The 12,288-nt window shown below is 55.7% G+C and overlaps 1 long non-coding RNA gene across 1 annotated transcript; it reads left to right on the forward strand.

The window, feature by feature from the left end:
- Positions 1-4,454: 4,454 nt before the first annotated feature.
- On the forward strand, positions 4,455-5,416 carry LOC128947466 (uncharacterized). Its single transcript, XR_008484048.1, has 2 exons — positions 4,455-4,763; positions 5,389-5,416. It is a non-coding gene; the product is annotated as an uncharacterized LOC128947466 (long non-coding RNA).
- Positions 5,417-12,288: the final 6,872 nt, after the last annotated feature.

A 12,288-nucleotide genomic window follows, 5' to 3' on the forward strand; every position in this document is an offset into this window, starting at 1 on the left:
AGAGAGAGGCAGGGAAGAGCGAATTTTTTATAACTTGTACCGTCCTTGCTTTTTTACAAAAGACTATTTAAATTTTCTACTCGTTTACAATTTCTGTAGGAAGAGATGGGTTTTAAAAGCAGTTATCTAGATAATATTCAGCCATTTATTTTTTAGAGTCATGTACAAAAGCTGAGATTGCCTGTTCCTGATCTATTTAAAAAAGAAATTATCACAGGAATGCTGAATTTGTGCCCCAAGCAGGAATGTAGAGCCCGTCCCTGCAGCCAGAGCTGAGCCTGTTTACAAACCCCAGCAGCTGAGGCCAGAGGGACCAGGGGAGTTTATTCAAGGGTGCCCCACCTTCCTGGTGATGCCAGCGCTGGTTTGGGGAGGATTCTCTGTGCTGAGCAAGAATTCAGAGATGGGTGGGAGAAACTGAGGCAGGAGCTGCCCCCAGATGGGGACAAGGAGGATGTGGCAGCTGGAAGCCCAGGGCAGTCCTTGAGGAGCAGACAGGATCCCCAGTTCAGATCTGCCTCTGCTGTGGTTGTTTCCATCCCCTTCTGCGGATCCATGGCAGGGAATTCTCAGTTTGGGCTTTTTTTGTGAGGGAAGGATCCCTTGGGATGCACTGGAGGCAGAGTCAAGGATGGTGCTGGAGATCTTGTGGAGCATCTTCTGTGGAGAGGGATCCAGCACAGGGAAACACTGCTGGCTGCAAACCTACCTCAGTAATCACTGCTGGGAAACGAATCCTCATTTTTGCTTTGTCCTTCCATGATTCCCTCCCTGCCCCGCTGGAGGCAATTTGAGAAACCTTTGTGCACCAACCCCGGGGCAGGAGCTGCTCCACAATTAACTCACTTTAATTGCAGCTCATAACCCGAGTGCTGTGGAATCAAAGGCTCCCAGATTTATCCCAAATTGTCTCTCTTGCTTCCAGCAGTCAGGAGGAGAGGGCAGATGGAGCCCAGCGTGGAGCAACAACAAAGCTCTTTGTTGTCAGCCCCCGGGGCAGAGCGGGCTCTGCTTTGCCTGTTTGCTCAGCAAACAGCCCTGGGGCCAGCCCAGGGACAGCCCTGGTCTAAGGACAGTCCTGGCCTAAGGATAGCCCTGGCCTAAGGACAGCCCTGGCCTAAGGATGGCCCTGGCCTAAGGGCGGCCCTGGCCTAAGGACAGCCCTGGCCTAAGGACAGCCCTGGCCTAAGGATGGCCCTGGCCTAAGGGCGGCCCTGGCCTAAGGACAGCCCTGGCCTAAGGATAGCCCTGGCCTAAGGGATAGCCCTGGCCTAAGGACGGCCCTGGCCTAAGGGCGGCCCTGGCCTAAGGACAGCCCTGGCCTAAGGACAGTCCTGGCCTAAGGGATAGCCCTGGCCTAAGGACAGCCCTGGCCTAAGGACAGCCCTGGCCTAAGGATGGCCCTGGCCTAAGGGATAGCCCTGGCCTAAGGACAGCCCTGGCCTAAGGACGGCCCTGACCTAAGGACAGTCCCAGCCCAGGGATGACTGTCCACATCCAAAGCTGTGGAAAAATCCTTTGGAGTGACTTAAACTGGAGAAGCTGCAGCTCCCTGGAAGCCCCAGGGGGGATGGAAGCTTTGCTGTTTTCCAATCCAGCTCCTCCTGACTCACTGCCTCCGAGGGGTGATCTGGGAGAAATCTGGATAAGCTGAGTTTTCCTAAACACTGGAACTGAACTAAATGAGCTCAAGGGTTTACATTGATCCTCTTGGCTCGACTTGCAGTATTTTTTTTTTAAATAAATTATAGCAATGCTTTGACTTGTTCAGAGACAGGGAGAGGGGCAATGGTGGAGCTTGGAGAAGGATCCTGCTGGAAATGATGTTAATTTGTGAGGCTCGGTCCCAGTCCTGCTTCCAGATGGGAATGTCCAAGTTGTTCCTCCCTGATCCTAAAGGGACAGGCTCCTGTCACCCCAGAGAGGGGATTAAACTCAAACTGGGGCTCGGGCTGGGATTTCTGCCTCCCTGCTCCCTCCCTTCTACCTTCAACACCTGAGCCAGCACTGCTGAGCTCTCCTGGGAAGAGAGGAATTCCTTCTCGCTGGTGGAACAGTGCCCCAGCTCTGCTGCACTGGAACTGGGAATTCCTCCTGCCCATGGAACAGTGCCCCAGCTCTGCTGCAATGGAACTGGGAATTCCTCCCTCACCATGGAACAGTGCCCCAGCTCTGCTGCAATGGAACTGGGAATTCCTCCTGCCCATGGAACAGTGCCCCAGCTCTGCTGCAATGGAACTGGGAATTCCTCCCTCACCATGGAACAGTGCCCCAGCTCTGCTGCAATGGAACTGGGAATTCCTCCTGCCCATGGAACAGTGCCCCAGCTCTGCTGCAATGGAACTGGGAATTCCTCCTGCCCATGGAACAGTGCCCCAGCTCTGCTGCACTGGAACTGGGAATTCCTCCCTCACCATGGAACAGTGCCCCAGCTCTGCTGCAATGGAACTGGGAATTCCTCCTGCCCATGGAACAGTGCCCCAGCTCTGCTGCAATGGAACTGGGAATTCCTCCTGCCCATGGAACAGTGCCCCAGCTCTGCTGCAATGGAACTGGGAATTCCTCCCTCACCATGGAACAGTGCCCCAGCTCTGCTGCACTGGAACTGGGAATTCCTCCCTCACCATGGAACAGTGCCCCAGCTCTGCTGCACTGGAACTGGGAATTCCTCCTGCCCATGGAACAGTGCCCCAGCTCTGCTGCAATGGAACTGGGAATTCCTCCTGCCCATGGAACAGTGCCCCAGCTCTGCTGCAATGGAACTGGGAATTCCTCCCTCACCATGGAACAGTGCCCCAGCTCTGCTGCACTGGAACTGGGAATTCCTCCCTCACCATGGAACAGTGCCCCAGCTCTGCTGCAATGGAACTGGGAATTCCTCCCTCACCATGGAACAGTGCCCCAGCTCTGCTGCACTGGAACTGGGAATTCCTCCCTCACCCATGGAACAGTGCCCCAGCTCTGCTGCAATGGAACTGGGAATTCCTCCCTCACCATGGAACAGTGCCCCAGCTCTGCTGCACTGGAACTGGGAATTCCTCCCTCACCATGGAACAGTGCCCCAGCTCTGCTGCACTGGAACTGGGAATTCCTCCTGCCCATGGAACAGTGCCCCAGCTCTGCTGCAATGGAACTGGGAATTCCTCCCTCACCATGGAACAGTGCCCCAGCTCTGCTGCAATGGAACTGGGAATTCCTCCTGCCCATGGAACAGTGCCCCAGCTCTGCTGCAATGGAACTGGGAATTCCTCCCTCACCATGGAACAGTGCCCCAGCTCTGCTGCAATGGAACTGGGAATTCCTCCTCACCCATGGAACAGTGCCCCAGCTCTGCTGCACTGGAACTGGGAATTCCTCCTGCCCATGGAACAGTGCCCCAGCTCTGCTGCACTGGAACTGGGAATTCCTCCTGCCCATGGAACAGTGCCCCAGCTCTGCTGCACTGGAACTGGGAATTCCTCCTGCCCATGGAACAGTGCCCCAGCTCTGCTGCACTGGAACTGGGAATTCCTCCTCACCCATGGAACAGTGCCCCAGCTCTGCTGCACTGGAACTGGGAATTCCTCCTGCCCATGGAACAGTGCCCCAGCTCTGCTGCAATGGAACTGGGAATTCCTCCTGCCCATGGAACAGTGCCCCAGCTCTGCTGCAGTTCCCCAGCTGGGGCTCACGGGGCTGCAGCTCCCAAATCATCGTGTCCAGGGGCTCTCAAATTCATCCCAGTTTGAATGTGGCCCCAGCAGCACCTCAGGCAGGGGCACCAGGAGTCCAGGAGTGTTTTTGGGTTGTTTTCCTGCCTGGTAGGAGCTCCAGCCCGGGTGCCTGGTGTGTGGGATTGGTGCCAAGCTTTAAATTCGCCCTGAGCTGGAAGCCCCGGCCAGGAGGGCGTTCCTGGAATCCCCGAGGTGCCCTGGGCTCCCTGCAGCTGAACAGCTCCTCGTGGGGCCCCTGCAGCCACCAAGAGCTGGATCCCCTCTCCAGGAGCAGGCAGGGAGCTGGGCAGTGCCCGGCTGCCCCAGCTCGCCCCAAACTCCATCCCTGTCCCTCCCGTGCACACGATGGCTGCAGCCCCAAAACTGCTCTGTGGAACTGCTCTGTCAAAGCTTCCTGTAAAACGCACAGCTCCCATTCCCAGTGTCCCAGGGATCTCCTGCTTTACCAACCCCACTGCACTGAACAAATCCCCCCTGAGTTTGTGGCGTTCCCTCTTTATTAACCCTTCAGCTCCTGTGAAATATCCCAGATCTGAGCTGCGGTCCCATTGCATGGAAGAGGCTGCTGCTCTTTTTTACAGCATAAACCACCCAGCAGCAGCAGCAAACAGCCCCGTTTGGGTGTCTGTGTGTTTGTGTTCTCCTTTCTTCCAGCTCAGACCCAGATTTGGTGCTGGCAGCTTTAAGCTCTAGGAGGGCCTGGTGAGCACAGGGTGGCACTGGGAGCTGAAATGCAGCTGAAATCCGGTCACGGCCAAATCCAGCACTGCTCCCGAGGGGTTCCAGCAAGGAGGGAAGGGAAAACCCCTCAGGAGGGGCACAAGGAGCGGAGCCAGGCCAGCCTAGAGCAGTGCCCACAAGGAGAGAAGGGAAAGGAAAATCCCTCAGGAAGGGCACAAGGATGAGAGCCAGGCCAGCCTAGAGCAGTGACCACAAGAATGGAAGGAAAGGGAAAATCCCTCAGGAGGAGCCAGGCCAGCCCAGAGCAGTGCCCACAAGGAAAGAAGGGAAGAGAAAATCCCTCAGGAAGGGCACAAGGATGAGAGCAAGGTCAGCCTGGAGCAATGCCCACAAGGAGGAAAGGAAAGGGAAAATCCCTCAGGAGGAACCAGGCCAGGCTAGAGCAGCGCCCACAAGGAAAGGAAATCCCTCAGGAAGAGCCAGGCCAGCCTGGAGCAATGCCCACAAGGAGGAAAGGAAAGGGAAAATCCCTCAGGAGGAACCAGGCCAGGCTAGAGCAGCGCCCACAAGGAAAGGAAATCCCTCAGGAAAAGCCAGGCCAGCCTGGAGCAATGCCCACAAGGAGGGAAGGGAAAACCCCTCAGGAAGGGCCAGGCCAGCCCAGAGCAGTGCCCACAGGGAGGAAAGGGAAAACCCTCAGGAAGGGCACAAGGAGAGCAGTGCCCACAAGGAGGGAAGGGCAAATCCCTCGGGAAGGGCACAAGGGTGAGAGCCAGGCCAGCCCAGAGCAGCGCCCACAAGGAGAGGAAATCCCTCAGGAGGAGCCAGGCCAGCCCAGAGCAGCGCCCACAAGGAAGGAAGGGAAGGGAAAACCCCTCAGGAAGGGCCAGGCCAGCCTAGAGCAGCGCCCACAAGGAGAGGAAATCCCTCAGGAGGAGCCAGGCCAGCCCAGAGCAGCGCCCACAAGGAGGGAAAATCCCTCAGGAAGGGCCAGGCCAGCCCAGAGCAGTGCCCACAGGGAGGGAAGGGAAGGGAAAATCCCTCAGAAAGAGCCAGACAAGCCTAGAACAGTGCCCACAAGGAGGGAAGGGAAGGGAAAACCCCTCAGGAAGAGCCAGGCCAGCCCAGAGCAGCGCCCACAAGGAGAGGAAATCCCTCAGGAAGAGCCAGGCCAGCCCAGAGCAGCGCCCACCCTCCAGGGCAGCCGATTCCCCATCCCAGCTCCGGGGCACTGAGGATCCCGGAGAGCAGCAGGGAGCTCCCTCCGTGTGGCGACACCAGGGCACCCTCAGGGCCTCCTGGAGCAGCAGAATGTCCAGATGAATGTGAAGCTTTACCCCCATCCCCTCGTGCTTCTTTCCTAACGGGATCAGGATTGATTTCCCCCCAGGCGCGGCGTTTTCCCGGATTTCGCTGAGCTCGGTGCATGTACCGCCTGTGGCAGCCCCTCCCTCGGCCCTGCGGTGTCGGGTGTCCGTGTCGTGACAGCGCCCAGCTCCTCGGGAGAGGGCAGGGAGCTCCCAGGAGATTTGTACGTCTTGGAATGTGTGGGGCAGTCCCCGCCCGTGGCTGACCCCACTTGCACTCGGCTCTTGCTAGACTTGTTTACAGTAGTCCAGTGTCGGTTTTGTAACGTTTAATTTTTAGCACTTTAACTGTGAGTGTACAAATTGGTTCCCTTGTAGTTGGTGTACATTTTCATTTTAGACCTTTGGAAGTTTTTAATAAAACGATGGAAAAAACTCTGGCGACAGATTTTCAATTCTTCTCCCGTGGGTGTAATCCTACCTCCATTAAAAAACCCAATTCGGAAGCAGTTGAGATATAAAGGTTAAAGAATTAAATATCAGATTTTACTCTGGTCAGCAGCTCTGTGAATTTGAAGAAAAGCTTTCTAGACTTAATCTCCCCCCAGCATCTGCACTGGTGGACGCCGGGCGCCCTTCCAGCAAACACAAGGCTCTCGCAGATCTCCGCCCTATTGCAGGAACAGACCGCTCCAACCGCGGCGTTTCACAGCAGAGAGCAGCGAACAGGTTTGGGAGCAGCGATGCCAGCGATGTTCGGGGGTTTGTGTTGCCAAATCCAAGCTGAGGACAGGATGAGTGATTTGTCTGAAGGAGCTGTCTGGCACTTGGGCGGATCCGTGCTTGGTTTGGGTTGGAAGCTGAGTCTCGCATTGCTGCTGATAAAATAACTCCTCTCACTAATTCCTGCTGCTGGGTTAGGTCTCCTTAGAGGGACGGAAGTTCAGGAGCTGCTGCTCTGCTCCATGTGCCCTGGAGTTAAACTGCTGTGGGCTGTGAGTGACCAGCTCCGCAGTCAAGCAGCCCGAGATGGGATCTCCTGCAGCCCAGGGGGATCCCCGCTGCAGCTAAACCCAGCACGGGTGAGGAACGGGAGCTCTCAGCGTTTGTCTCCCCTCCGTGCTCAGTGCCGGGTCCCGAAGGGGTTAATGCGGGCTCGGGGAGGGCACGGAGTCACCTGGAGCTGGTTCGGCCCTCCCAAGGCGGTTTAAGGGGCTGCAGGTGAGGGAGGCGGGAGCAGCACGGAAAAAGGAGCTGGGGGAGGCCGAGGCCAGGTCAGACCCCCAGGCTGGGATTAGGGCTGGGGGCGTTTTAGTCACGATCAATTCCTAACACACTTTAATACCCCTGACACACTTTAACACCCGCTGCAGATTTGGGGCCAGCTCTGTCTCTCAGCTCTGCCAGCTCCTGGCCCTGTTGTCATCTCTTCTCCAGTTTGAAGGGAGAGCAGCATCTGGCCGTGCACAAATCCTGAAGACAACAAAATCATTGGATCGTGGAATGGTTTGGGTGGGAAGGAACCTTAAATTGATCTTAAATTCTGTTCCCCTGCCATGGGCAGGGACACCTTCCACTGTCCCAGGCTGCTCCCAGCCCTGTCCAGCCTGGCCTTGGACACTGCCAGGGGTCCAGGGGCTTCTCTGGGCACCCTCTGCCAGGGCCTCCCCACCCTCACAGGGAAGAACTTTTCCTCATATCCAATCTGAACCTACTCCAAGAAATCATTGCTAACAAAAGGCTGGAACAAAACAGGTGGAAATAGAAGGGTTGTTTTGTAAAAAGTCATTTTTGAGGAGTTATTCCAGCTCAGAGCTCCGGCCCGGTGGGACGAAGCCGCCGTCCCTGGAGCGTGACCGGCGCGGATCCAGCGCCCTGGGCTGCCGGTCGGACTGGTTTTTGTGATAACGCTCCAGACACCTTGGGTTGGTATCCAGGCTCCAGTTTCAGTGCCTGCACCTGTGTGCCACCTCTGCCCTGCACCCACGGCCTGCTGCTGTTACCCCACTGCCTCTCCTGCTCCCCTTCATCCCATGGGGACATCCCAGCTGGGGAAAGCTGCTTTCTCCTCACCCACCTCCCTGAGTTTGGGTTTTATGAGATTCCTCCTTCCCCTTTGCTTCCTGCCCCCCTTTACTGCCTCCACACACCCCTCTGCAGCATTCCAAAGCATCTGTATCCCAGGAGCTGGCTTAAAGTATTTCCAGGGTCTCCCAGGAGAGTGCTGCATGAATGCTCAGCAATTTGGAGCCATCCTGATGCCTGAAATGGTGGGAAAGCTGAAGAAGGGCGGATCTGCAGTGCCAAATGGTTGCCAGCCTCCTCCCAAGCTGCTGTAATGCAATATTTTAAATATAAATATGTTAATATTCCTGTTTGCTGCAGACATATCCTCCGCTGCTTCCTGTTCAGTGCTGGTGCAGAGGGTTCCTGCCTTTGCGAGAACGTGCTGAAAAAATCCCTTAAGGCCCTGAATTGCAACATAATCCAGCTCCAAATCCCACCTGGAATCTGCCAGAAGGGACGAGCCCCGACATTCCCCCAGATGCCTTCAAAGCCCTCTGATCTGATAAGGCTCAGCCCCTGCCTAAAGACACAGAACATCTGTTTGGCTGCGGAAAGGGGGGCTAGGGAAAAGTTAACCTTGTTCCTCAGCTTCAATTTTTGGGACGCAAGCAGCTGCCAAGTTCTCCTCTGCAGGGTGGGTTTGGGGATTTCGTGGTGGTCCCAGACTCTGAGGATGAGGTGCCCTTGGGGACGATGGCAGCGATGCACAGAGGGAGCAGCAGGGCCATCCATGTGCTGGCTCCTGGAACAGCAATAAAATCTGGGGCCAACCAAGAGTTTGGACTTTTAGTGATGAGAGGAAACGCCCTTAAGCTGTGCCAGGAGAGATTCAGGTTGGACATCAGGAGGAATTTCCTGGCAGCAAACACTGGAGGGGCTGCCAGGGAGGTGGCGGAGTCCCCATGGGATCAGTCAGAACTTGGACTCGATGATCTCAGAGGTCTTTTCCTACCTAAACAATTGTGTGAAAACCAGAAACCGTCTTTACTTTTCAACCCCTTCTCTCCACTCGAAACGTTTCTCCCTAAAAGCAATCCCGAAGAACCTGCTCGTTCCACAAAAGCTCCTGGGTGACCCGACCGTGTCGGCAGCGCTGCTCGGGCAGGTGAAGGGTTAACCCCGTTCTTCGGGAGCTGTAACTCCCGGATGCTGCCAGAGCTCGTTAGTGCGGAAGGGCCGGGGCGCTGATTGGAGCGACGGCTCCGGAGCTGTGAGAAATCAGCGGCGGCACAACGAGGAGGTGCCGCCCGTTAACAGGTGCGGGGTCACCCCCGGGCGCCCCAAAAACCCCGACCCCGTCACTCGCTGCCCGCGGCCGCCCCGCCCTGCCCGCGGGCTCTGCTGGGCAGGGATCTCCATCCCCGAGCGGAGCAGCTGCCGCTGCAAGAGCTGGGAGCGGCGGGAATGAAAATTGTTTGCTTTTCGCTGGAAGCCCGGGCGGGAGGAGCCCCGGCGGTGACGGGGGGTGTCACAGGGACATCTCCGGCCCTGCCTGGAGCAGCCGTAAATCTAAAATCGAATTCCCAGTGCTGCCCCGGGGCTTTGCACCAGTCAGAGAAGTCGGATCGGGGGAGTTGCGGGAGCAGAAAAAGCAGAAAAAGCTGCACCATCCCATGAGCTCATGTGCTCGATACTGGCATCAGGAGAGGCCCTCCTCCTCCTCCTCCTCCTCCTCCGCTCCCCCTGTAATCAGGGCTCCTTGGACAGCGATTGTTTCCCCTGCATCCCGTTTGCCCAGGGATGAGCCATCCTTAAATGCTTTTCCTCCATCCCGGACAGTGGGGAATTGGGGTCCTGTTAAAAGAGCTCTTGGAGCAGCGCTGGGCGCGGGGAGGATGTTCTGCTGTGCAGGGATGGAGCGATGCTCGCTCAGGGGAGGAATTTGGTGCTTGGGATGCTCGCAGAATCCTCCGATGGTTCGAGGTTTGGGAGGATGTGGGAGAAGCCAGGATGCTGATCCAGGGCAGTGCCCCACATCCGCCCTTGGGGCAGTTTGCCAGGATCCGCCGCAGCTTTTCCACCCAAACCGCGGGGCAGAAACCCCCGCGCTGCCCTGGGAGAGGAAAATCCGCAGGGAAACGCGCGGGCTCATCTCCGCCCGTGTGAGCACGGCCCTGGGACACCGAGCACGGCCCGGGGAGCCCACGGGGCTCCGTCCGTGGGGCCAGGGCGGCTGCGGAGATCCAGCCCGGAGAGGCGGCGTCCCCAGAGGAACAGAGCCGGGGTTTTTGAGGCAATAGTGCCACCCTGTGCACCGCGCGAGCCCCGGGGACACCGGCGGCACGCAGTGACACAGACACGCTTTATGAAAAATGTTTCCTTGGGATTTTTCCTCCTGAGAAGCTGGGAGGCCTCAGGAACAAAATGCAAACATTGATTATCTGCTGCTGTGGAATGCAACAGGTGCATCTGTGATTGGTCTCATGTGGTTGTTTGTAATTAATGGCAATCACAGTCTGGCTGTCCGGACTGTCTCAGTCAGTCACAAACCTTTGTTATCATTCTTTTTCTATTCTTAGCCAGCCTTCTGATGAAATCCTTGCTTCTATTCTTTTAGTATAGTTTTAATATAATATACATAATAAAATAATAAATCAGCCTTCTGAAACATGGAGTCAACATTCTCATCTCTTCCCTCATCCTGGGACCCCCGTCACACACGCGGGAAGGTGGCGCTGGTGGCACTGGGGACACACCCATGGGTACAGCAGGAAAAAGGGTGGCGTTCCCATGCCAGCCCCTCCATCCCACTGCAGCTGGCATCCTGCAGAGGCCAGAAATGTCCCTGCCAATGTGGTTTGTAGGGACACCGTGAGAGCTGGAGAATCATGGAATGTGCAGAAATCGCATCAAACTCAAGCTGCAAACTGGAGATTCGTGCTGGTTTATGCTTTTCCCAACTTTCCTGGTGCCCTGCAGCGCCTGGGCCGCAGAGCCCCCTGCTCTGCTCCATGTCCTGCCCTGAGGGAGGTGCGGGGGACGGCCGTGGCCGTGTCCCATCAGTGACCCTGCAGGAGGAGTCCCGTGTCCTTTCCTCTGAGCCCCGGGGCGGACCAGCACCCCCCGTGAGAAACCCCCTGGGGAATCATCTGGGATAGTTTAATTGTCACAAATTGGCCTCTAGGAGGGCTGGGGGCAGCAATTGTTTCGTTCATGGGCGCTGGGTGTCCCCCACCACCCCCGAGACCAGAAGGAGCCCTGTGGGTGTCACCCGAGGGAGCCTCCAGGTGCAGCTCCAGCGAAAGGAGCACCAGGAGAACGGAGCAGAGCCATCTCTGCCATCACCTAGCAGGTTGTTTAGATTTCTTCTCTCCTGATCTCTTGATCAGCTTGGTTTCAGCTCCCCAGGATTTCCCAGCACATTTCAATCCCCCATCACGGCCCAGCTCCCTCCATGGCCACGTACCCCAGACTGCTTCAGGTGTCAAATGGGGACAAGAAGCTTTTGGGACATTTTTAGGGTCAGGTTTTGCTATTTTGGTTCCTTCCCAAGTGTGCACACACCCAAGGGCACAGGTACAAATCCACACACCGTGTATGGCCCCACCAAGGCTGTTGGGAAGGCATTTCCCCATCCTACAGGGTCCATATGGGATCCTCGGGCTGGAGGAGGGAGTTGTTTAAGGAAATTTCAAGGAAAGGAAATTTCAAGGAAAGGAAAGAAAAGGAAATTTCAAGGAAAGGAAAGGAAATTTCAAGGAAAGGAAATTTCAAGGAAAGGAAAGGAAAGGAAAGGAAAGGAAATTTCAAGGAAAGGAAATTTCAAGGAAATTTCAAGGAAAGGAAAGGAAAGGAAAGGAAATTTCAAGGAAAGGAAATTTCAAGGAAAGGAAAGGAAAGGAAAGGAAATTTCAAGGAAAGGAAATTTCAAGGAAATTTCAAGGAAATTTCAAGGAAAGGAAAGGAAAGGAAAGGAAAGGAAAGGAAAGGAAAGGAAAGGAAAGGAAAGGAAAGGAAAGGAAAAAATGGCCCATGGGTCATGCAAATAAATAAAGTAGGAGCAGCAGGGCATTTTGGGGAGACAGTTTTGCATGCAAACTCCAGTGCGCTGGAGATGCAGCCAGTTCTCTCTTGGATCCAAAGGCTGATCTTTAGGGAGTAACAGACAGAAACCTCTTAGCTGGTGTGCTGTTACTGCCCATTGCTGATGAGCTGATTAAAATGGAGTGGAAAAGATTAAATTTGCCCCCCAAAAGGTGCCCCAGGAGCTGCAGGCGATGGAGAGGAGGTGCTCCTTGCTGGCTTTGCTCTTTCCTGTCCATCTCACCGCACCTGGATGTCCCATAGAAATGTTTCCAGCCTTTGTAATCTCCACAGATTCCATCACTGTGCTCCACTGGATTATCTGTGCCCGAGCTGCCACCTGGAGCTGTGGAAATGGTGCCAGGAAAACCAGTTAAAGGCAAAATTTCTTGTAAAGGAGCCTCTATCCCATCCTTGGTCACTCCCTGGGACATTCACAATGTTTTGATTTATTTAAGCTGTTCAGAACAGTCTTTGCTGCTCTGGACATGAGACTT

This window comes from Melozone crissalis, unplaced genomic scaffold, assembly GCF_028551555.1.
Source record: "Melozone crissalis strain CALT ecotype California unplaced genomic scaffold, PUWL_Pcris_2 ptg000106l_1, whole genome shotgun sequence".
Lineage (NCBI taxonomy): Eukaryota > Metazoa > Chordata > Aves > Passeriformes > Passerellidae > Melozone > Melozone crissalis.